The sequence below is a fragment of the Arachis ipaensis genome, chromosome B10 (assembly GCF_059453495.1).
Source record: "Arachis ipaensis isolate K30076 ecotype BB chromosome B10, ASM5945349v1, whole genome shotgun sequence".
NCBI classification, from domain to species: domain Eukaryota; kingdom Viridiplantae; phylum Streptophyta; class Magnoliopsida; order Fabales; family Fabaceae; genus Arachis; species Arachis ipaensis.
In genome coordinates, this window is record NC_142435.1 from 38,294,867 (window position 1) to 38,316,599 (window position 21,733).

Below are 21,733 nucleotides of genomic sequence, written 5' to 3' on the forward strand. Positions count from 1 at the left end.
ATTGGCTCGGAGGCAGGTGGAGGTGTAGTGGTGGCAGCTGGGGCAGCTGTAGAAGAAGAGGGTCCAGCAGATGGTGGGGCTGTCTCATCAGTAGCAGGGAAAGGTGGGGGTCTGTAGCCCAAAGCTAGGAAGTTCCTGCTGTGAGGAATGATCTTCCTGCAGTCCGCAACTAGTGGCCTCTCATCGGCATCCTCCCATGGCACGTCAGCTCGACGGCCCAGCTGTGTAACCAAATATGGAAAAGGAAGAGTGCCTCTGACGTGGACCCTAGCCATATAGTGCCGGATAAAGCGTGGCAGGTACAGGTCCTTACCCTCCATCACACACCAAAGGAGGGTGATCATAGCGGCTGGTATCTCAGTCTCATGAGTACTCGGCATAATGTAGTTGCGGAATATCTGATGCCATAGCCGAGCCTCATCGTTCAGGTAAATCCGCTTGATCCCCTTGGGCATGGTGGTGTTCTGACCCATGATCCAAGGAACTGTCGGGTCAAGGGCGATCCTCGCCTTTACTGCATCCCAATCAAACTTTAGAAAGCGCATGTCCTCCTCAGCCTTTTTGTAACCATCAGGCTGATCGGACTTGGGTGAGAGCTGCAGAATGTCCTCTATGGCCTCTTCAGTAACCAGAATCTGCTTTCCTCTTAGGGTCACTGCATCTAGGGTAGTGATGTAGTAATTGCAGTAAAATTCCCGAACCCAAGATGCATTGACCTCTGTTAGATTTCTCTCCAGAAAGAACCAGCCTCTTTGCTTGATTTGATCAGTGGTGTATTGCTAGAGTTCTCCTGGGATCTTCAGAGTCCTCTCCAGGTATAGGTTTCTGGAGTTTGCAAACACCGGATACTTCAGCTCACAGTATCGGTTTGCAAATTTTACTGGATCAGTAGCAGGGAGCAGCTGGTCGGCCTTCTCCTACTCGGTAAAATTTTTCTCCCGCCAGGAGGAATCATGCATGAGATCAATGATGGACATGGATGATTCTCCCCTTTTACGTTTGCCAGTAGTAGCCTTGCCTTTTCTTTTCCTCTGACGGGCAGACATCCTAAAAAACAGAAAACCATGATATATATAAAAATAGGAAAGCAATTAGGCAAATAATCAAAGAAAACACAAAGTGGCAAAGGAGCAATAGGATAAGGAAAATGAGTTAAGTAAATGCGCATTAAGGATTGTATAGGAGTTAAAAGTCTGAAAAAAAGAATTTACAATCCAAAATATAATTGAATTCATGTTAAATAGAAAAATTATCATTATGCCATGGTTAGAAAGTTAGAAGAAAGTTAAAGGAAATCAAAAGAGAAGTTTTTGAAAGGTTAGGTTGGTTAAAATTTGAAAAAGATTTTAGGAGGTTAAAGTTAGGGAATTAGTGAAAAGTGGGTTAAAGTAAGTGGCATAAGGAAAATATTCCAAGTAACAAGGATTCACAGGTAGGAACGATAAGTAACTCATAACCAAGCAAGGAAAACAAGTTGATGCTGATTCAAATAGATATAAAGAAAGCAAAAATTGGAATCAAAACATCACAAATGTAGTTTATGAACCAGGAAATCAAAAAGGATAGAAAGCATGCCCTGGCATTCATGAAATGGTTTGGTTAAAGCAGAGGAAAACAGAGTTCAAAATGTCAAAACCAAAACATGAATGAAAATATTTTAGAGAAATTCGGGCAGCATTCCGGCTAAAATTGGATTGTCCCGGAAAATAAACAGCAATCAAATAGTTCATATGAATTAAAATTAAAGCTTGCAGTTACATATAAGGAATATAATCATGAAAAATCAATGTAAAGAGCAGCAATATACAGGAGAATACAGCATATGAACTAACATTACAACAGCAGCAGGATTGCAAAAACATAAAGCAATAAACATGAACAGCGCAATTAAACAAACCTAAATCCACTAACCACATCCTAGCCTACCTGACAACCTAAAATCCACTACAACATGCATATCTAACTAGCCTAAACATGAACATAAACAGAAAAAATGAAGAACTAACTACGAATGGATAAAAGGGTGACGTTTTGCGGAACCTGGAAGGCAAATGAAGGAGGTTGGGGTAGAGAGGTGGCTGGGGATGACGGGGCAGTGGTGTCCGGCGCGGTGGCTGATGGTGGTGCGGCGGTTCGGGCAGTGGCGGAGAGGGATGGGACTGGGGTAGGGGGTATTAGGGGAAGGTAGGGGGAAAGAGGGTGGTGGTGCTGTGTATACAGCGGCGTGGTGATCGTGGAGGGGGATGGTGGCGGAGGGAGGAGGAGGAAGAAGAAAGAGGAAGAAAGAAAGAGGAGGAGGAAGGATGGGGTAGGCGGTGGTGCGGCGGCGGGGTCTGGGTGGTTGACGGGGGACGACGGTGGTCTGAGATGGTGGTTGGGTGGTGGTTGGGATCGGAGAAGAAGAGAGGGGGGAGAGGGGGTTTGGGGGGCTGCGTGATTGTAGGGTTCGCGTGGCTTAGGGGGTTATAATTTTGAATCCACGCGGCCGCGTGGGGCACTCGGTCACGTAGTTGGGGTAAAAATGGGGGTGACGCGATCGCGTGGGACGCGCGATCGCATGGAAGGGGTGGAAGAGGGGGTGACGCGATCGCCTGGGGCATGCGATCGCGTCGTTGGAAATTGTGCTAAACGCACGACTCCAGCGTCGTTTCAGCGCAACTCTCTGTCTCCTTTTGGGGTTTGTGCAATCCATGCGACGCGATCGCGTGGGATTGGTTGTGTGCATGTGACGCGATCGCATGGGGCATGCGATCGCGTGGACCATTTTGTGATAGACGCACAACGGCCGCACGATTCCATCCCAACTTTATGGACGTTGGATCCTTACCCCGATCTCCAGGTCACGTGGCCGCGTGGATGACGCGGTCGCGTGGGAAGTGTTTTTTGCCATTGGGCGCGATCGCATGGATGATGCGGTCGCGTCGCGCACCCTTTTTTTATGCAGAATGCGGAATGCAATATGCAGAATGCAGTGCTTAATGTGAATGCTATGCATGATTCCAGGTTCAATAAAATAAAATAAAATTTAAAAACAAACAAAACTAAATAAAATTAAAATTGCTAAAGGAACGATCATACCATGGTGGGTTGTCTCCCACCTAGCACTTTTAGTTAAAGTCCTTAAGTTGGACATTGGAAGAGCTTCCTGCTATGGAGGCTTATGCTTAAATTCATCCAGAAATCTCTACCAATGCTTGGAATGCCAATAGCCTCCGGGGTCCCAAACTAGGCATGTAAAGCTTCTAAGCAGCTTCAAACAGATTGTCAGGCTCTCAGGGTGACGAATGTCAGAATAGAATCCATGATCCCAAGCTTTGCTTTTAAATCCGCCTCCGTCTTGATCTACATGTTTCCATCCGGGCGGTTTAAAGAGTAGATTCTCACCACGGTGACCAAACATTCTCCGTGATCTATTCAATTGAGCATGATACCAATCCGTGCACTTCGAGTTGAAGTGTAGAGCATTACTGAACCTTGTACACCAGCTCTGATTACGAGCCATTTCCCTCTTACTCTTAAAGCCGCAGAGAGCTCTAAGCTAGCCATCTGTTTCAAGCAAACCATATTCAAGTGAAAAAGTAAAGTTAAAGGTTAAGGATTGTACCCACTTGAAGCTTGTATTGGGCGGTAATGGCCTTGGGGTAGGTGTTTCTGGAGGTTCTGTAAGTTCTACTCCTTTGTGCTCTTCTGTGAATTCCTCCACTTCCTTGCAAGGTTCTTCAAATGCATCCGAGTTCTGGTCAAAGTCTTCTATGTCTTCCTCATCACTTGAGTCATAGATTGGAGGTTGAGAGAAATCTACCTCTGCATCATCTTCGTATTCATTTGGGGAAGATTCTTCGATCTCAGAGAATTCACTTGTGGATGCAAGTTCACTACTAAGAGAGCTAGACTTGTGACTATCATCATCAAGGGAATTTGTGTCCTGGGTTATTCCGTCTAGTTCTTCATAAACGACTTGCCTTGGGGATTGTGCAATATCCTCCTTAGCATCAACTGTAATGTCCTTGACAGAGTTCTCCTCAACTCTAGATTCCCATGGAGGTTCAGCGTCTCCTAGATCTTCAACCAACTCTTCTTCTTGTACAATGACAGCTTCTTTTACTTGTTCTAGTACGAATTCATGCTCTGTCTTGTCCACTGGAATTTCTAGTGTCTCCTTCATGCTACGCTCTTCATGAGATTGTCCACATGGGGCTGTGGTTGGTCCTTGAATGTTCGCGCGTCTAGAAGCTAATTGAATTACTGCTTGCTCCAGTTGTCGAATGGTTGTTTGAAGTTTATTTACTGTTGCCTTGAGGCGAACCTCTGATTCTCGGGGTGATGGATTTGGACATGAAACATAGGGAAATGGTGGTGCTTGGGAGTGATTGGATTGGAACTGGGGTAAGAAAGGATCATACGGTGGCAAATAGTGAAGAGAAGCTTGTGAGTGTGGTGGTTCGAGGTTATGTTGAGAGGATGGTCTATAGGCACGGGGTGGGGCTTGTTGGTATTTACAAGGTTGTCCACCATATCTATCAGTTGGGTATGCATTGTAGAATGGTCGTTGTCCGTGATATTTTGGAGGATGTTGTTGCCTGAAGGGTTGATTAGATCCTCTTGGCTCCATCCATCCTTGATTGGTCTGACCTTGATGCATATTCCTGCTGTAACTTCTATTTCCTTCAACAAAGTTAGACCCAAACTCAAAGCGAGAGGGGTGAGAATTCATAGTAGCAAATAAAATTAAAAAGGAAAAACAGAAATAAATAAATAAGAAAAAAAAATATTTACAATAACCAATAATAAGGCACACATTAGCAGTTCCCTGTCAATGGCGCCATTTTGATGAGAGAACTTTTGTGTGGTCTAGAAATTTGCAGATAAATCCTCGTTGCAAGTATAGTTTCTAAACCTTCAAAAGTCCTTTCATACAAACGTTTTGGTTGTCACAAGTAACAAACCCCTTTGAAATTGTTAACCAAGTATTTAAACCTCGGGTCGTCTTCTCAAGGAACTGCAGGAAAGTATGTTCTTATTATTGGCGATGGAGATTGTAAATTGGGGTTTAGAAGATGAGAAGCAAGTGATTTAAATGACAATTAAAGTAAATGAAGAACAAGTAATTTAAATAGTAAAATAAATAAATGACTATAAATGACTCTTGGCAAGGTGTGAGAAATAAGAGATCATATCCTAGCTATCCTTATCAATGATGATGATAATTGAATCGTAATTCCACTTTGTTAACCCTTACTAAAGCAAAGGAAGGTCAAGGGATAAATTGGTTTGATCTTCGAATCCTATTTATTTCCTAAGAAAAGATTGGGATTATGGAAGTTCAATTCAATTAACAAAGATAACAATTATCAATCACGTTTGAGTTTGATAACTCCTGAGTTACTGATTTCTTAACCAAAACCAAAAGGAGAAAAATAAATCTACTTGGAATAAAAATATCTTCAGAGTAAAAGCAACAATAGCATAAATAAGAAATATCAATATTAAACTGAAATACCTCAATTAACATTAATAAAAGAGTAATCTGTAACATGAAAGGATTCATAAAGTATCTTGCAAAAGTAAATAAAAGGAATATTGAACCTGATCAAAAGAGATAATCCTGAAAGTGAATAAAAATCATAATTCTAAATCCTAATCCTAAAGAGAGAGGAGAGAACCTCTCCCAAAACTAAATCTAAATCATGGAAAGTAAAAATTGGCGAGCTCTCCCTCAATGGATGCATTCCCTCACTTCATAACCTCTGGTCTATGCCTTCTGGACTTGGATTTGGGCCAAAAAGGGCTTCAGAATTTGCTATGAGCATTTTCTGCAATTTCTGGTGCGTGGCCTCTGTCACGCGTCCGCGTGGGTCACGCGGTCGCGTCATTCGGAGCTTTTCTTGTCACGCAGTCGCATCAGTCATGCGGCCGCGTCATATGTGTTATTCTTAAGGCGTGCGGTCGCGTCAGTCATGCGGCCGCGTCACTGTTGATTCACGCTTGGCATGCGATCGCGTGGATGCCAGTTTCTTCAAGGACTCCGTTTTATACTTTCCTTCCATTTTTGTATGTTTTCTTTCCATCCTTTGAGTCATTCCTGCCTTAGAAGATCTGAAACTACTCAACACACTAATCACGGCATCGAATGGAAATAAAGGTAATTAAAATAATTAATTTTAAAGCATAGGAAACATGTTTTTCACATACATCACATAATAAGGAAGGAGAAGTTAAACCTTGCAATTAATATGAATAAGTGGGTGAAGGATTGAATAAATCACTCAAATTAGGCATAAAATATATCATAAAATATGGGTTTATCAAGCGTGTTTCCGCGTCTTGTATGACTTTGCTTATGAAGTAGATGGGTTGTTGGGCTCTATTCTCGTCTTCGCGGATGAGTACCGCCGCGAGCGCTTCTTCTGTTATGGAGAGGTATAGGTAAAGGGTCTCTCCCGTCTGGGGTTTGGCAAGAACTGGGGATTCTGCTAAGACCTTTTTGAAGTATTGGAATGTCTCTTCGCATTTTGCTTCCCATTTGAAGGAGGCTCCTTTCTTCATTAGCTTGAAGAAAGGGATTGCTTTCTGCATTAATGCCCCGAGAAAGCGAGACAGTGCGGTGAGCCGGCCGGTGAGCTTCTGGATATCGTTGAGATTCTTTGGGCTTGCCATTTCGAGGATGGCTCGGCATTTCTCGGGGTTAGCTTCTACCCCACGCTGTGTGATCATAAAACCGAAGAACTTTCCTGCTTCCATTCTAAAGGCACATTTTGTTGGGTTAAGGCGCATTTGATGCCTCCTTAAGGTGTTCATTATGAGCTCGAGGTCGCTAATGAGTTGCTCGCCGGATTTGGTCTTGGTGAGCATGTCGTCTTTATAGCTTGGTTCTGGACAGGTTTTAGAATACCTTGTTGACGAGCCTTTGGTAGGTGGATCCGGCGTTTTTCAAGCCGAAGGGCATGACTATGTAGCAGTACATTCCTTCGGGAGTGATGAAAGTTGTTTTCTCCTCGTCAGGTCATTGCATGGGTATCTGGTTGTACCTGGAATACATGTCCATGAAGCTGAGGTATCGGTGGCCGGATGCAGCATCTACTAGCCCATCGATGTTTGGTAGGGGGAAGGCGTCCTTTAGACAGGCTTTGTTTAGGTCCGTGTAGTCGACACACATCTGCCACTGCCCGTTAGACTTTTTTACTAGTACGATGTTAGCCAGCCATGTCATGTAGGGGAGTTCCCTGATAAAGTTTGCTTCGAGGAGGGCTTTGACTTGTTTTTTGACCTTGGCTGCTCGGTCCGGGGACATTTTCCGTCTTCTTTGTGCCACGGGTTTGGCTTTGGGATCTACGGCCAGCCGGTGAGACATTAGGTCGGGGTCTATTCCTGGCATGTTGGCTGGTGTGAATACGAATCGATCTCTGTTTTGTTTTAGGAGTTATGAGAAGTCCTCTTTCAGGTCGTATGGGAGGTTCTTATCGATAAAAGTGTACTCGTCTTTGGTTTGCCCTATTTTCAGTTTTTCCATGTCACCTTCTGGTTCCGGCCTGGGTTGGTCGTCTTGTCGAGCATCCAGGTTGGCTAAGAATATGCCGGCCGCGTCGCGGGACTTCTTTCGCCCCCGTGGATGGTACCGATGGAGCCGTCTTCTGTTGTAAACTTCATGAGGAGGTATTTGGTGAAGATGATGGCCAAGAGGTCGTTGATTGTTTTTCTTCCGATGATGACGTTGTAGGCGGTGGAGTCTTTGAGAACCACAAACTCGGATAGGATCGTCTTCCTCTGTTTTCCCGTTCCTATGGTGAGGGGGAGGACGATGGAACCGTCTGGTTTGAGGAAGTTGTCTCTGAGTCCTGTGACTCTATTGCGGTGTGTTTGAAGATTGTCGTTGCGGAGTCCGAGCTTGTCGAAGGCTCCTCTGAAAAGGATGTTATAGTCTGCCCCTGTGTCCACCACTATCCTTCGGACTAGCCCAGTTCCAATTTTTGCCGAAATGACAAAGGGGAAGTCTTCCGCCGAGGTGCCGTAGTGGCAGTCCTCGAGTGAGAATGTCACCGCTTTGTCGGCGGTGGTGGTTGGGATTTGCTTTCGGACTGCCAGGACTTTGAGATCTTTCTTTAGTGTTGATTTTGACTTGCCCGGGGTATCTTTGCCTGTGATGACATTTATGATTATGGTCGGGTCTGTCTCCGGGCTTTCCCTAGGGAGTTATCTCTATGTTCTTGGGTTGTGTCCTTCTCTTTCTGGTGACCTTTCTCTTTCGGCGCGTTTCGGTTCTCTGATGATTTTAGTGAACTCGGGGAGCTTGCCTTCTCTTATTGCTTGCTCAAGAGTGTCCTTTAGGTCGAAACAGTCTCGTGTCCTATGCCCGTAACCTCGGTGGTAGTCACAATATAGGGTTTTGTTGCCGCCGGTCCTTTCTTTGAGTTGTCGTGCTTTCGGGATGATACCTCGGTCTGCTATTTGGTGGTATATCTCGGTGATCGGGGCCGTCAGGGGTGTGTAGTTGGAAAATTTTCCGATTTTGGGAGGTCGGTTTATGTTTGCTGATTTGGGATGGTCCTTCTGATTTTCTCTAAGTGGGTGGTTATGCGGAGGTGCTGCGTTGCCATGTTGGGTGTTGCCGTGCTGCCGTTTATTGGCGGCTACGACTTGGCTTACCTCTTCGTCGTTTATGTATTCCTTGGCGATGCTCTGGATCTCGTGCATGGTCCATACTGGTTTGGTAGTGAGGTATTTGCAAAAATCTTCATTCATGAGTCCGTTGGTTAGGCAAAGACTTGCGAATGAAGTCGTGAGTCCGTCGACCGTTAAGCATTCGTCGTTGAAGCGGTCGAGGTATTTTCTTGTGGACTCGTCTTGTTTTTGCGTGACTCCCAATAGGCAAATGGGGTGTTTAGCTTTGGTGATTCTGGTGGTGAATTGGGCCATGAACTTCCGTGAGATGTCGTGGACTTCGGTTATGGATCCGTTAGGGAGGGCGTTGAACCATTTGATCGATGGCCCAGCTAGGGTTACTGGCAAAGCTCTGCATCGGACTGTGGTACAGCATTTGTAACCCACTAACTTACCGGCAAGTGCACCAGGTCGTACCAAGTAATACCTTACGTGAGTAAGGGTCGATCCCACGAGGATTGATGGATTAAGCAACAATAGTGTTTGATAGGATTAGTTAGACAAACAGAAAATAGTTTTTGAAAGTTCAAAAGCATTAAAAAATAAAGAAGAGTTTGAAAACAGGCAGGTGAATAGGTAAGGAATAAAATATGAAGAAACAGTTAAGGTTTCAGAGTTATCTATTTTCTGGATTGACTTTTCTTATTATTTTATTTTAATCATGTAAGATCTAATTTATGGCAACTATATGTGACTAGACCCTAATTCCTTAGACCTTTCTAGTCTCCTCTAAAATTCATCAACAGCCAATTCCTTGGTCAATTAATTCCAATTAGGGGGTGAAGTTCAATTCTAGTTATATGCCACAGAAATCCTAATTACCCAAACATAAAAGGATATTATGTCACGTATCCTATTAAATCCAGATAAATTAGAAATTTAGGAGAATATGTTTTCAGCCTGTTGTTCAAGTAAAGAGCTTTTCCATGTTATACAAGAACGCATTTAGAAAGAGGGTCATACTTCCGTTCCACCCAAATTCATAAAATAAAGAACGAAAACAATTCTTAAATATAAATCCATACATAAATTAAAATAGAAAAAAATAATAAAATCAATCCATACAAATAGACAGAGCTCTTAACCTTAACAATGGAGGTTTAGTTGCTCATGATAAAGAGAAAATAAGGATTCAGGTAAAAAATGTACTCCCTTAATCTGATGGATCTGAATTCCCTTTTATAACTAATCCTAATAATTTAAAAATCAAATTTCTAAAATTAAAATTAAAATAATATCTTTTCCTATTTAAAAATTCGAATTTGAATTTAAATTCGAATTAATTAACAAGTCTTCAGCTGATGGGTGGGGACCACTTGATTTGTCCATTCTGTGGCTTCTAATCTGTGTTTTCTGAGCTGGAAACTGGGTCAAAACAGTCCAGAAATCGCCTCCAGCGTTTTTCTGCGTTTCCTGCACGTGACGCATGTCACGCGTACGCGTCAGTCACGCATACGCGTCGATGGTCTTTTTTGCGAGTCACGCGGACGCGTCGGTCACGCGGACACGTCGCTGAGCAAATCTTCAAATTACGCGTACGCGTCAGTCACGCACACGCGTCAGGCACGCGTACGCGTCGCTCCTCGCTGCCATCTCCTTTGATTCTTGTGCTACAGAAACTCCATCAAATCCAGCCAAATGCTACCTAAAATAAACAGTATTGCACAAAACTCAAAATAACATCCATAGTGGCTAAAATATAATTAATTCTTTATTAAATTCAACAATTTAGATGCAAATTCACTAGGAAAAGATAGGAAAGATGCTCATGCATCACAACACCAAACTTAAATTGTTGCTTGTCCTCAAGCAACCAAGACTAATATAAGCTTAGGATGTGAATTTGCATGAGAATGAGAGTTCGATTAAGCTCATGTCTCTTCTTATAGTGGGGTTTACAACTGCAATCCTGAATAGTTTTGGCATCTCACTTTATCCTTTGAAGTTCAGAATGATTGGCATCCATAGGAACTCAGAATTCAGATAGTGTTACTGATTCTCTTAGTTCAGTATGTTGATTCTTGAACACAGCTACTTTATGAGTCTTGGCCGTGACCCTAAGCATTTTGTTTTCCAGTATTACCACCGGATACATAAATGCCACAGACACATAACTGGGTGAACCTTTTTAGCTTGTGACTCAGCTTTGCTAGAGTCCCCAGTTAGAGGTGCCCAGAGTTCTTAAGCACACTTTTTTTGCTTTGGATCACGACTTTAACCGCTCAGTCTCAAGCTTTTCACTTGACACCTTCACTCCACAAGCACATGGTTAGGGACAGCTTGATTTAGCCACTTAGGCCAGGATTTTATTCCTTTGGGCCCTCCTATCCATTAATGCTCAAAGCCTTGGATCCTTTTTACCCGTTGCCTTTTAGTTTAAAGGGTTATTGGCTTTTTCTGCTTGCCCTTTTTTTAAGTTTTTTTTTCTTTTTCTTTATTTTATTTTATTTTTTTCTTTTTTTTTCGAAAGCTTTGTGTTTTTCACTGCTTTTTCTTACTTCAAGAATCAATTTTATGATTTTTCAGATTATCAATAACATTTCTCTTTTTCATCATTCTTTCAAGAGCCAACAATTTTAACATTCATAAACTTCACTATCAAAAATATGCACTGTTCAAGCATTCATTCAGAATCACAGAAAATACCACCACATCTAAGTAAGTGAGACTACTCTAAAAAATAAACTCAAATTCTCATGCACTACATCTGTTCTTCTTTCTTTTTTATTTCAAGCTTAGTGGGCAATACATGAGACATCTTTCAGAATTAGAGCACTTAACAGAAAAATTAAACTATAATCTATGAATCTACTAATAATGGATCATGCAGCAAACAAAGCAAAATAGCAGAAAACCGGAACATACATAATAAAAGTGGGAGGGAATAAAAATGAAAGGAACTCAACCACCTTAGTTATCTGAGCGGTCGTTTTATTCTTCAGGTTTGTGCTCCTCAGTGAAGATGATTCGCCTCCCTTTTGGTGCCATCGGAATAGACAAAAAATCCTTAAGCAAAGTGTCAACACCAAACTTAAATGTTTGCTTGTCCTCAAGCAAAGAATAACTGAAAATAAAAAGAGACATATATTATGAGAAAGAAAAATAAAAGGATAAAAGAATAAGAGAGAATTAGAATTGGGAGAGAGAGAAAGAAAATTAAAACTGGGCGGCGAAGGCGACGCATACGCGTACGCGTGGGTCGCGGAACTTCCTTAATGACGCGTCAGTGTCAGGCACGCGTCCGCATGCCCTGGGTTTTGCGCAATTCGCGCAAAGCCAGCCGCGCGCACGCGCAACTCTCTGTTCGCGTGGCTAGGGAAACAAATTTGGCATACGACGCGTTTGCGTCATGCACGTGCACGCGTGGATGGCCGTTTCGTCAAATGACGCGCACGTGTCAGGGACGCGTACGCGTGGGCAATTTTGTGCTTTTAGCACACTTCCAGCCCCAAGCCAGCACAACTCTCTGTCCAAACACCTTTTACACCAATTTGCAAAGTCACGCGTACGCGTCGATGACGCGGACGCGTGGAGTGCCAAAATCATGATTGACGCGCACATGTGGAGTACGCATACGCGTGTGTTTGTTTGTGCTAGAGGCATCATTTTCGCATCATTTCCGCGCAACTCTCTGTAACTTTTTATTTTTCTCGCACCCCTAGATGACGCGTATGTGTCAGCGACGCTTGCGCGTTAGGTGCTTTTTTTTTTTTTTTGAGGTGTTCGGTTCCTGTTATAAAATAGCTGCATGATCAGAAAATTAGTAAGAACTTAATAAAAATCAAATAAGTAAGAAAACTACTACTACAAAAAATAACTAAGGATACGAAATTATCAGGTTGCCTCCCGACAAGCGCTTCTTTAATGTCACTAGCTTGACGGTCAGTTCTGCTAGTTCAGTAGATGAGTGGAGCTCTGGCAATCAATCTCACCTCCAAGATAGTGCTTTAACCTCTGGCCATTAACTGTAAATTTCCTACCAGAATTCTCTTCCTGTATTTCCACATGACCATATGGTGAAGCTCTGGTAACCGAAAACGGTCCTGACCACTGGGATTTCAGCTTCTCGGGAAAGAATTTGAGCCTTGAATTATATAGAAGCACTCTCTGTCCTGGCTCAAAGACTCTGATGGCAATCTTCTTGTCATGCAGTAACTTGGTTCTTTCCTTATAGAGCTTGGCATTCTCATAAGCTGAATATCTGAATTCATCAAGCTCATTCAACTGAAGCATTCGCTTAATTCCTGCAGCTTCTGAATCAAGATTTAGATACCTGATTGCCTAGTAAGCCTTGTGTTCCAGCTCAACTGGCAAGTGACAAGCTTTGCCATAGACCAACTGATAAGGGGACATACTAATGGGAGTCTTGTATGCTGTCCGGTATACCCAGAGAGCATCATCAAGCTTCCTAGACCAGTCCTTTCTTGAAACACTGACGGTCTTCTCTAGAATCCTCTTAAGTTCCTTGTTGGAAACTTCAACTTGTCCACTTGTCTGAGGGTGATAGGGGGTTGTCACCTTATGACGAACTCCATATCTCTGCAGAAAAGAGTCTAGCTGTCTGTTACAGAAGTGACTTCCTCCATCAATAATGAGTGTCCTTGGGACACCAAACCGGCTGAAGATATATCTCTGAAGAAAGCTCATTACCACCTTGGCATCATTGGTGGGTAGAGCTACAGCCTCCACCCACTTGGAAACATAATCAACGGCCACTAGAATATAGTTGTTTGAATGTGAGGGTGGGAAAGGTCCCATGAAATCAATACCCCACACATCAAACAACTCAACCTCAAGAATCCCATGCTGTGGCATTTCATGGTTGGTAGGGAGATTTGTGGCTTTTGCACATCTGTCACAATGCTTCACAAATTTTCTTGAATCTCTGAAGAGAGTCAGCCAGTAAAACCCACTCTGAAGGACCTTTGTAGCTGTCCTTTCACCACCAAAGTGGCCTCCATATTTAGAACCATGACAGTGCCAAAGAATCTGCTGTGTTTCATCATCTGGGATACATCTCCTGATTATACCATCTAAACACCTTTTAAAAAGGTATGGTTCCTCCCAAATGTAGTACTTGGCATCTGTTAATAGCTTCTTTACTTGTTGCCTGCTGTACTCCCTTGGGATAAAATTCATAGCCTTATAATTTGCAATGTCTGCAAACCAAGGAGCTTGCTGAATGAGGAACAATTGCTCATCCGGAAACGTCTCAGTCACATTTGTGGGTGGTTGTACTCCTGCTTCAGGCTCAATTCTGGAGAGATGTTCAGCTACTTGATTTTCTGACCCTTTTCTGTCTTTTATCTCAATATCAAACTCTTGAAGGAGCAACACCCATCTGATTAATCTTGGTTTAGAATCCTGCTTGGTTAGAAGGTACTTCAAAGTAGCATGGTCAGTATAAACAATAACCTTAAAACCAAGTAAATAGGACCTAAACTTATCAACAGCATACACAACAGCTAATAATTCCTTTTCTGTAGCTGTGTAATTCTTTTGAGCATCATTTAACACACGACTGGCATAATAAATGACATGTACAAGCTTACTATGCCTCTGTCCTAAAACAGCTCCTATAGCAAAATCACTAGCATCACACATTAATTCAAATGGCAAATCCCAGTCAGGGGGAGCTATAATGGGAGCAGAGGTAAGGTTGGCTTTTAGAGTTTCAAAAGCATGCAGACAATCAGAATCAAAGATAAAAGGAATATCAACAACCAACAGGTTGCTCAATGGTTTAGCAATTTTAGAAAAATTCTTTATAAATCTTCTATAAAATCCTGCATGACCCAAGAAACTCCTAATTGCCTTAACATTAGTTGGTGGTGGTAATTTTTCAATTACCTCCACCTTTGCTCTGTCAACCTTAATCCCCTTACTTGAAATCCGGTGTCCAAGAACAATGCCTTTTGTAACCATAAAATGGCATTTTTCCCAATTTAAAACAAGGTTTGATTCTTGACACCGTTTCAAGACAAGAGATAAATGTTTAAGACAGGATTCAAAAGAATTACCAAAAATAGAAAAGTCATCCATAAATATCTCAATAAACTTTTCAACCATATCAGAAAAAATTGAAAGCATACACCTCTGAAAAGTTGCTGGAGCATTGCAAAGTCCAAATGGCATTTCTCCTGTAGGTAAATACTCCAAAGGGGCATGTGAATGCTGTCTTCTCTTGATCTTGAGGGTCCACTGCAATTTGATTATATCCAGAATATCCATCTAGAAAATAATAAAAAGCATGACCAGCTAACCTCTCAAGCATCTGATCAATGAAAGGCAGGGGGAAATGATCCTTCCTTGTAGCAGTGTTGAGCCTCCTGTAGTCTATGCACATTCTCCATCCTGTGACTGTTCTTGTAGGAATAAGCTCATTCTTTTCATTCTTGATCACTGTCATCCCTCCTTTCTTGGGAATTACCTGCACAGGACTTACCCAAGGACTTTCAGAAATAGGGCAAATAATACCTGCTTCCCATAATTTCATTACCTCTTTTTGGACCACATCTTTCATAGTTGGATTTAGTCTCCTTTGTGGTTGCACAACTGGTTTGGCATCATCTTCAAGGAGGATATTGTGCATACATTTGGTTGGACTAATCCCTTTCAAGTCATTAATGGTCCACCCAAGAGCTGTTTTATGGCTCTTGAGCACTGAAACAAGCACCTCTTCCTCTTCAGGCTTCAGGGAAGAGCTAATAATTACTGGATATGAATCATTTCCACCCAAGAACACATATTTCAGAGAAGGGGGTAAGGGTTTGAGCTCAAGCTTGGGGGCTTCCTCCTCCTTGATTAACGTGTTCATCAGCTCCTTTTGGGGTGGTGAATCGTCAACTTCAACTAATTCACACTCAGAAATAGGATCTAGAACATCATCAAGTACCTCAGTTTCCAGTACTTCTTGAACAAGTGGTTCAATAACATCTATTTTCATACACCCCTCAAAATTATTAGGGTGCTTGAGGGCTTCAAAAACATTTAGGACCACCTGTTCTTCATTGACCCTCAGTGTTAATTCACCCTTTTGCACATCAATCAGAGCTCTACCTGTAGCTAAAAATGGTCTACCAAGTATAATAGAGGGTTTTACCTCCTCTTCCATGTCTAATATAACAAAATCAACAGGAAAAAAAATGGTCCTACTTTAACAAGTAAATCTTCAACCACACCCACAGGTAATTTAATAGAAAGATCCGCAAGTTGAAGAGAAATACGAGTAGATTTTACCTCCTCAATTTGAAGCTTTTTCATCACTGAAAGTGGCATGAGGTTGATGCTAGCTCCAAGATCACATAAAGCTCTCTGAATGCCGACTTCTCTAATGCTGCAAGGAATGACAAAGCTTCCTGGGTCTGGCATCTTCTCAGGAAGGGTGTGTTGAATAATAGCACTGCATTCCTTTGTTAACACCACGGTTTCTTGCTCCTTCCAATTCCTCTTGTGGGTCAACAACTCTTTCATAAATTTAGCCTAGAGACGCATTTGCTCCAGAGCCTCTGCAAAAGAAATGTTGATCTGCAGCTTCTTAAAGACATCTAAAAATTTAGAGAATTGCTTTTCTTTGGACGCCTTCTGAAGCCTCTGACGATATGGCATTTTTGGCTTGTATTCAGGGGCCTTTGGTAAGGTGGGATAAGTGCCAAGAAAGTCAGGAAACGGGTTATCTGCACGCTTAGGAGGGGCGTGCTCTACTTCTTCCTTCTTCTCCTCTGGAGTTTCCTTTTCAACTAGATCTTCATTGACCTTGGTCTCAGAACCAGCTACCTTACCACTTCTCAATTGAATAGCCTTGCAATCTTCTCTTGGGTTCACCACTGTATCACTAGGGAATGTATTTGAAGACCTTTCAGGTAATTGCTTGCTCATTTGACCCATTTGCACCTCTAAGTTTCTAATGGAGGCTCTAGTTTCTTGCATGAAACTCATCATCATCTCCCAATTAGAATCTTATTGGGATTTAGAATTTGCCTGCTGAGGTGGTTGTTATTGCTGAGACTGAAATTGGCAGTTATTATAGTTGTTCTGTTGAAAACTGCCTTGAGAACTATTGTTGAAGTTCTGAGGTCTCTGAGGTTGATCTCTCCACCCAAAATTTGGGTGATTCCTCCACCCCTGATTGTATGTCTTAGAATATGGATCATTGTTGGGATTTCTAGGACCACTCGCCATGTAATTCACCTGTTCAAAAGAGGGTTGAGCATAATCATAATTGTCATTTTGCATATAGTTACCTGCCATGTCATAGGAGACTTCCTGTGGTGGATTTTGGGTGTTGATAGCTGAGACTTGCATGCCACCCATCTGTTGAGTAAGTAGATTTATTTGCTGAGACATCAGCTTGTTCTGAGCAAGAAGAGCATTAACAGCTTCTACTTTCAACACGCTTCTCTTCTGTGGGGTCTCAGAGTTCACAGGATTCCTGTTAGATGAGTATAAATATTGGTTGCTTGCAACCAATTCAATCAGCTCAATAGTTTCCTCAGGTGTCTTCTTCTTGTGCAATGAACCGCCTGCAGAAGTGTCTAGGCTCATCTTGGACATCTCACCCAAACCTTCATAAAAGATATCTAGTTGGGTCCATTTGGAGAACATGTCCGGAGGGCATTGCCTAGTCAGTAGCTTGTATCTCTCCCAAGCTTCATAAAGAGTTTCACCCTCCTTCTGTCTGAAAGTCTGAACCTCCAACCTGAGCTTAGTCAGCTTCTTTGGTGGGAAAAATTTAGTGAGAAATTCTGTAACAACCTTTTTCCAAGTATTCAGACTCTCCTTCGGTTGGGAATCTAGGCATAGCTTTGCTTTATCCCTCAGAGCAAACGGGAAGAGCATGAGTTTGTATACCTCAGGATTCACTCCATTTTTCTTCACAGTATCACATATCTGCAGAAAATCAGAAATAAACTGATTTGGATCTTCATGAGGAAGTCTGTGATACTGACAGTTTTGTTGCACCAGGGTAACCAATTGTGGCTTCAACTCAAAGTTGTTTGCAGCTATAGGAGGTACCACAATGCTTTTTCCATAGAGATCCGCAGTAGGGGCAGAATAAGAGCCAAGCACTCTCTTCTGTTGATCATCCCCGTTCGGATTTGCCACATTGGCATTAGCATTATTATTAGGATCCATAGTGGATTCTGTAGCCTTGTAAAGTCTTGCTTGTTGTAAACGCCGCCTGAAAGTTCTTTCAGGTTCAGGATCAAAGTCTAAGAGATGTTCCTTGCCTCTGTTCCTGCGCATAAACAAACAGAAGACAAGAAAAGATGGAACTCCCTACGTCAGAGTGCAGAGAATTCCCAGTGAGGTAACCTGAATAAAGAGATAAAAATATTGAATAAAACAAACAAACACTAAAATTCAAAAATTACTAGAAAAATTATTACTAAAAATTTTTAAAATTATTAGGCAAATTAAATAAGAAAAATTAAAATAAGACTAACTAGGAGACACCAAACATAATTTCAGAAATTAAAAAATAATTATTAGTATTAAATTATTATTAAATATTTTTTTAAAAGAAAATTAAAGATAAAAGTAAAACAAAACTAATATAATATAGAAAAAGAAAAAATTTGAAGAAAACAAAAACGAAAAATAAAAAAAGAAAACCGTAAGTTTTTAGAAAATCAAAAGAAAAAAAAAATAAAAGCAAAGGGGGACAGGGGAATGGGAAACGAGAATGAAAACGCAAGGGAGGGGGTTACGAGTGAAAGAACGGAAGAAAAAAAAATTTCACGTGAATGAAAATAATCAAAAATGAAAAATAAAAATTTATAATAATAAAATAAAACTAATTAAAATTAAAACGTCTAATCTAAGCAATCAAACAACTAATAGTTATTAATCATAGTCAATCATCGGCAACGGCGCCAAAAACTTGGTGCAGTATTTGTAACCCACTAACTTACTGGCAAGTGCACCAGGTTGTACCAAGTAATACCTTACGTGAGTAAGGGTCGATCCCACGAGAATTGATGGATTAAGTAACAATAGTGTTTGATAGGATTAGTTAGACAAACAGAAAATAGTGTTTAGAAGTTCAAAAGCATTAAAAAATAAAGAAGAGTTTGAAAACAGGCAGGTGAATAGGTAAGGAATAAAATATGAAGAAATAGTTAAGGTTTCAGAGTTATCTATTTTCCAGATTGACTTTTCTTATTATTTTATTTTAATCATGTAAGATCTAATTTATGGCAACTATATGTGACTAAACCCTAATTCCTTAGACTTTTCTAGTCTCCTCTAAAATTCATCAACAGCCAATTCCTTTGTCAATTAATTCCAATTAGGGGGTGAAGTTCAATTCTAGTTATATGCCACAGAAATCCTAATTACCCAAACATAATAGGATTATATGTCACGTATCCTATTAAATCCAGATAAATTAGAAATTTAGGAGCATATGTTTTCAAGCTGTTGTTCAAGTAAAGAGCTTTTCCAAGTTATACAAGAACGCATTTAGAAAGAGGATCATACTTCCGTTCCACCCAAATTCATAAAATAAAGAACGAAAACAATTCTTAAATTTAAAGAGAAAATAAGGATTCAGGTAAAAAATGTACTCCCTTAATCTGATGGATCTGAATTCCCTTTTATAACTAATCCTAATAATTTAAAAATCAAATTTCTAAAATTAAAATTAAAATAATATCTTTTTCTATTTAAAAACTCGAATTTAAATTTAAATTCGAATTAATTAACAAGTCTTCAGCTGATGGGTGGGGACCACTTGATTTGTCCATTCTGTGGCTTCTAATCTGTGTTTTCTGGGCTAGAAACTGGGTCAAAACAGTCCAGAAATCTCCCCCAGCATTTTTCTGCGTTTCCTGCATGTGGCGCATGTCACGCGTACGCGTCTGTCACGCGTACGCGTCAGTCACGCGTACGCATCGATGGTCTTTTTCGCGAGTCACGCGGATGCGTTGGTCACGCAGACGCGTCGCTGAGCAAATCTTCAAATTACGTGTACGCGTCAGTCACGCGCACGCGTCAGGTGATGCATGAGCATCTTGTCTATCTTTTCCTATTGAATTTGCATCTAAATTGTTGAATTTAATTAAGAATTAATTATATTTTAGCCACTATGGATGCTATTTTGAGTTTTGTGCAATACTGTTTATTTTAGGTAGCATTTGGCGGAATTTGATGGAGTTTCTGCAGAGAAAGAGAAGAAGCCAAGGAGATGACCAGTGAATACCGACGCGGACGCATGGCTCACGCGACCGCGCGGAATGGAGAAAATCGCAATGACGCGATCGCGTGCCTGACGCGATCGCGTGGACTGCGCGATCGCGTGGACTGGAATCTGCACAAATGATGCGAACGCGTGGACGACGCGGACGCGTCACATGAGCGATCTGGAAAATTGACAGAAAACGCTGGGGGCAATTTCTGGGCCGTTGTGACCCAGTTCTTAGCCTAGAAATCACATATTAGAAGCTTCAGAATGGACAGAACAAGTGGTTCTCACCCATCAGCTGAAGACTTGTTATTTAATTCGAATTTAAATTCAAATCTTATTTTAGGAAAAGATATTATTTTAATTTTAATTTTAGAAATTTGATTTTTAAATTTATTAGGATTAGTTATAAAAAGGGATCTGATGCCATCAGATTGCAACGGGGTACATTTGGACCTGAATCCTTATTTTCTCTTTTCCATGAGCAACTAAACCTCCATTGTTAAGGTTAGGAGCTCTGTCTATTTCTATGGATTAATTTTATTGCTTTTACTATTTTAATTTATGTGTGGATTTATAATTTAAGAATTGTTTTCACTCTTTATTTTATGAATTTGGGTGGAACGGAAGTATGACCTTCTTTCTATTTGAGTTCTTGTAAAACTTGGAAAAGCTCTTTACTTGAACAAAAGCTTGAAAACAATTTCTCCTAAATTTTAATTATTTGGATTTAATGGGATACGTGACATATAATCCTTTTTATTTTTGGGTAATTAGAGTTTTTGTGGCATATAAACTAGAAATTGATTATCACCCTCTAATTGAAATTAATTGACCAAAGAATTGGCTGTTGATGAATTTTAGAGGAGACTAAGAAGGTCTAAGGAATTAGGGTCTAGTCACATATAGTTTGCCATAAATTAAATCCTACATGATTAAAATAGTTAGTAAGAAAAATTAATCAGGAAAAAATAGATAACTCTGAAACATTAACTGCCTTCTCCATATTTTATTCCCAACTTATTTATTTTACTATTTTATTTTCTGCACGATTGCATCTCAACACTATTTTCTGTCTGTCTAACTAATCCTATCAAACGCTATTGTTGCTTAATCCATCAATCCTCGTGGGATCGACCCTTACTCACGTAAGGTATTACTTGGTACGACCCGGTGCACTTGCTGGTTAGTAAGTGTGGTTGTAAAATACCGCACCATGTTTTTGGCGCCGTTGCCGGGGATTGACTGTGATTAACAACTACTCGTTGTTTGATTGCTTAGATTAGATAATTTTTCTTTATTATTATATTTTTTTTATTTTATTATTAATTTTTATTTTACATTTTTACGTTAATTTTTTTTCTTTTCTTTTACGTTAATTTTTTTTCCTTTACGTTATTAACTTTCTTTTCCTTCTCGTTTATATCCCCCCTCCCCTGTTTCGTTTTTCATTTTTTTTATTTTTATAAACAAAAATAAATAAATAAAAAAAATAAAAATAAATAAAAATAAAAAAATATATATATTTTGATTTATTTTTTTAATTTTTGAATTTAAGTTTAGTGTCACTCAGTTAATTTTATTTTAAATTTTTCTGTTTATTTTTCCTTTTAAATTTTCGAAATTTTTACTTATTTATTTAGTTAGTATTTTTATTTTATTATTTTACACAGGTTACCTCACAGGGACTTCTCTGCACTCTGACGTAGAGAGTCCCATTTTTTCTTGTTTTATGCTTGTGTATGCGCAGAAATAGAGACAAAGAACATCTCTTAGACTTTGATCATGAACCTGAAAGAACTTTCAGGCGACGTTTACAACAAGCAAGACTTTGCAAGGCTGTAGAATCCACTATGGCAAATAATAATGCTAATGCCAATGTGGTAAATT

At 40.6% G+C, this 21,733-nt stretch overlaps 1 non-coding gene across 1 annotated transcript; it reads left to right on the forward strand.

The window, feature by feature from the left end:
• Positions 1-17,255: 17,255 nt before the first annotated feature.
• LOC148579740 (small nucleolar RNA R71) lies at positions 17,256-17,364 on the forward strand. The gene has a single exon (XR_015896374.1). It is a non-coding gene; the product is annotated as a small nucleolar RNA R71 (small nucleolar RNA).
• The last annotated feature ends 4,369 nt before the right edge of the window (positions 17,365-21,733 follow it).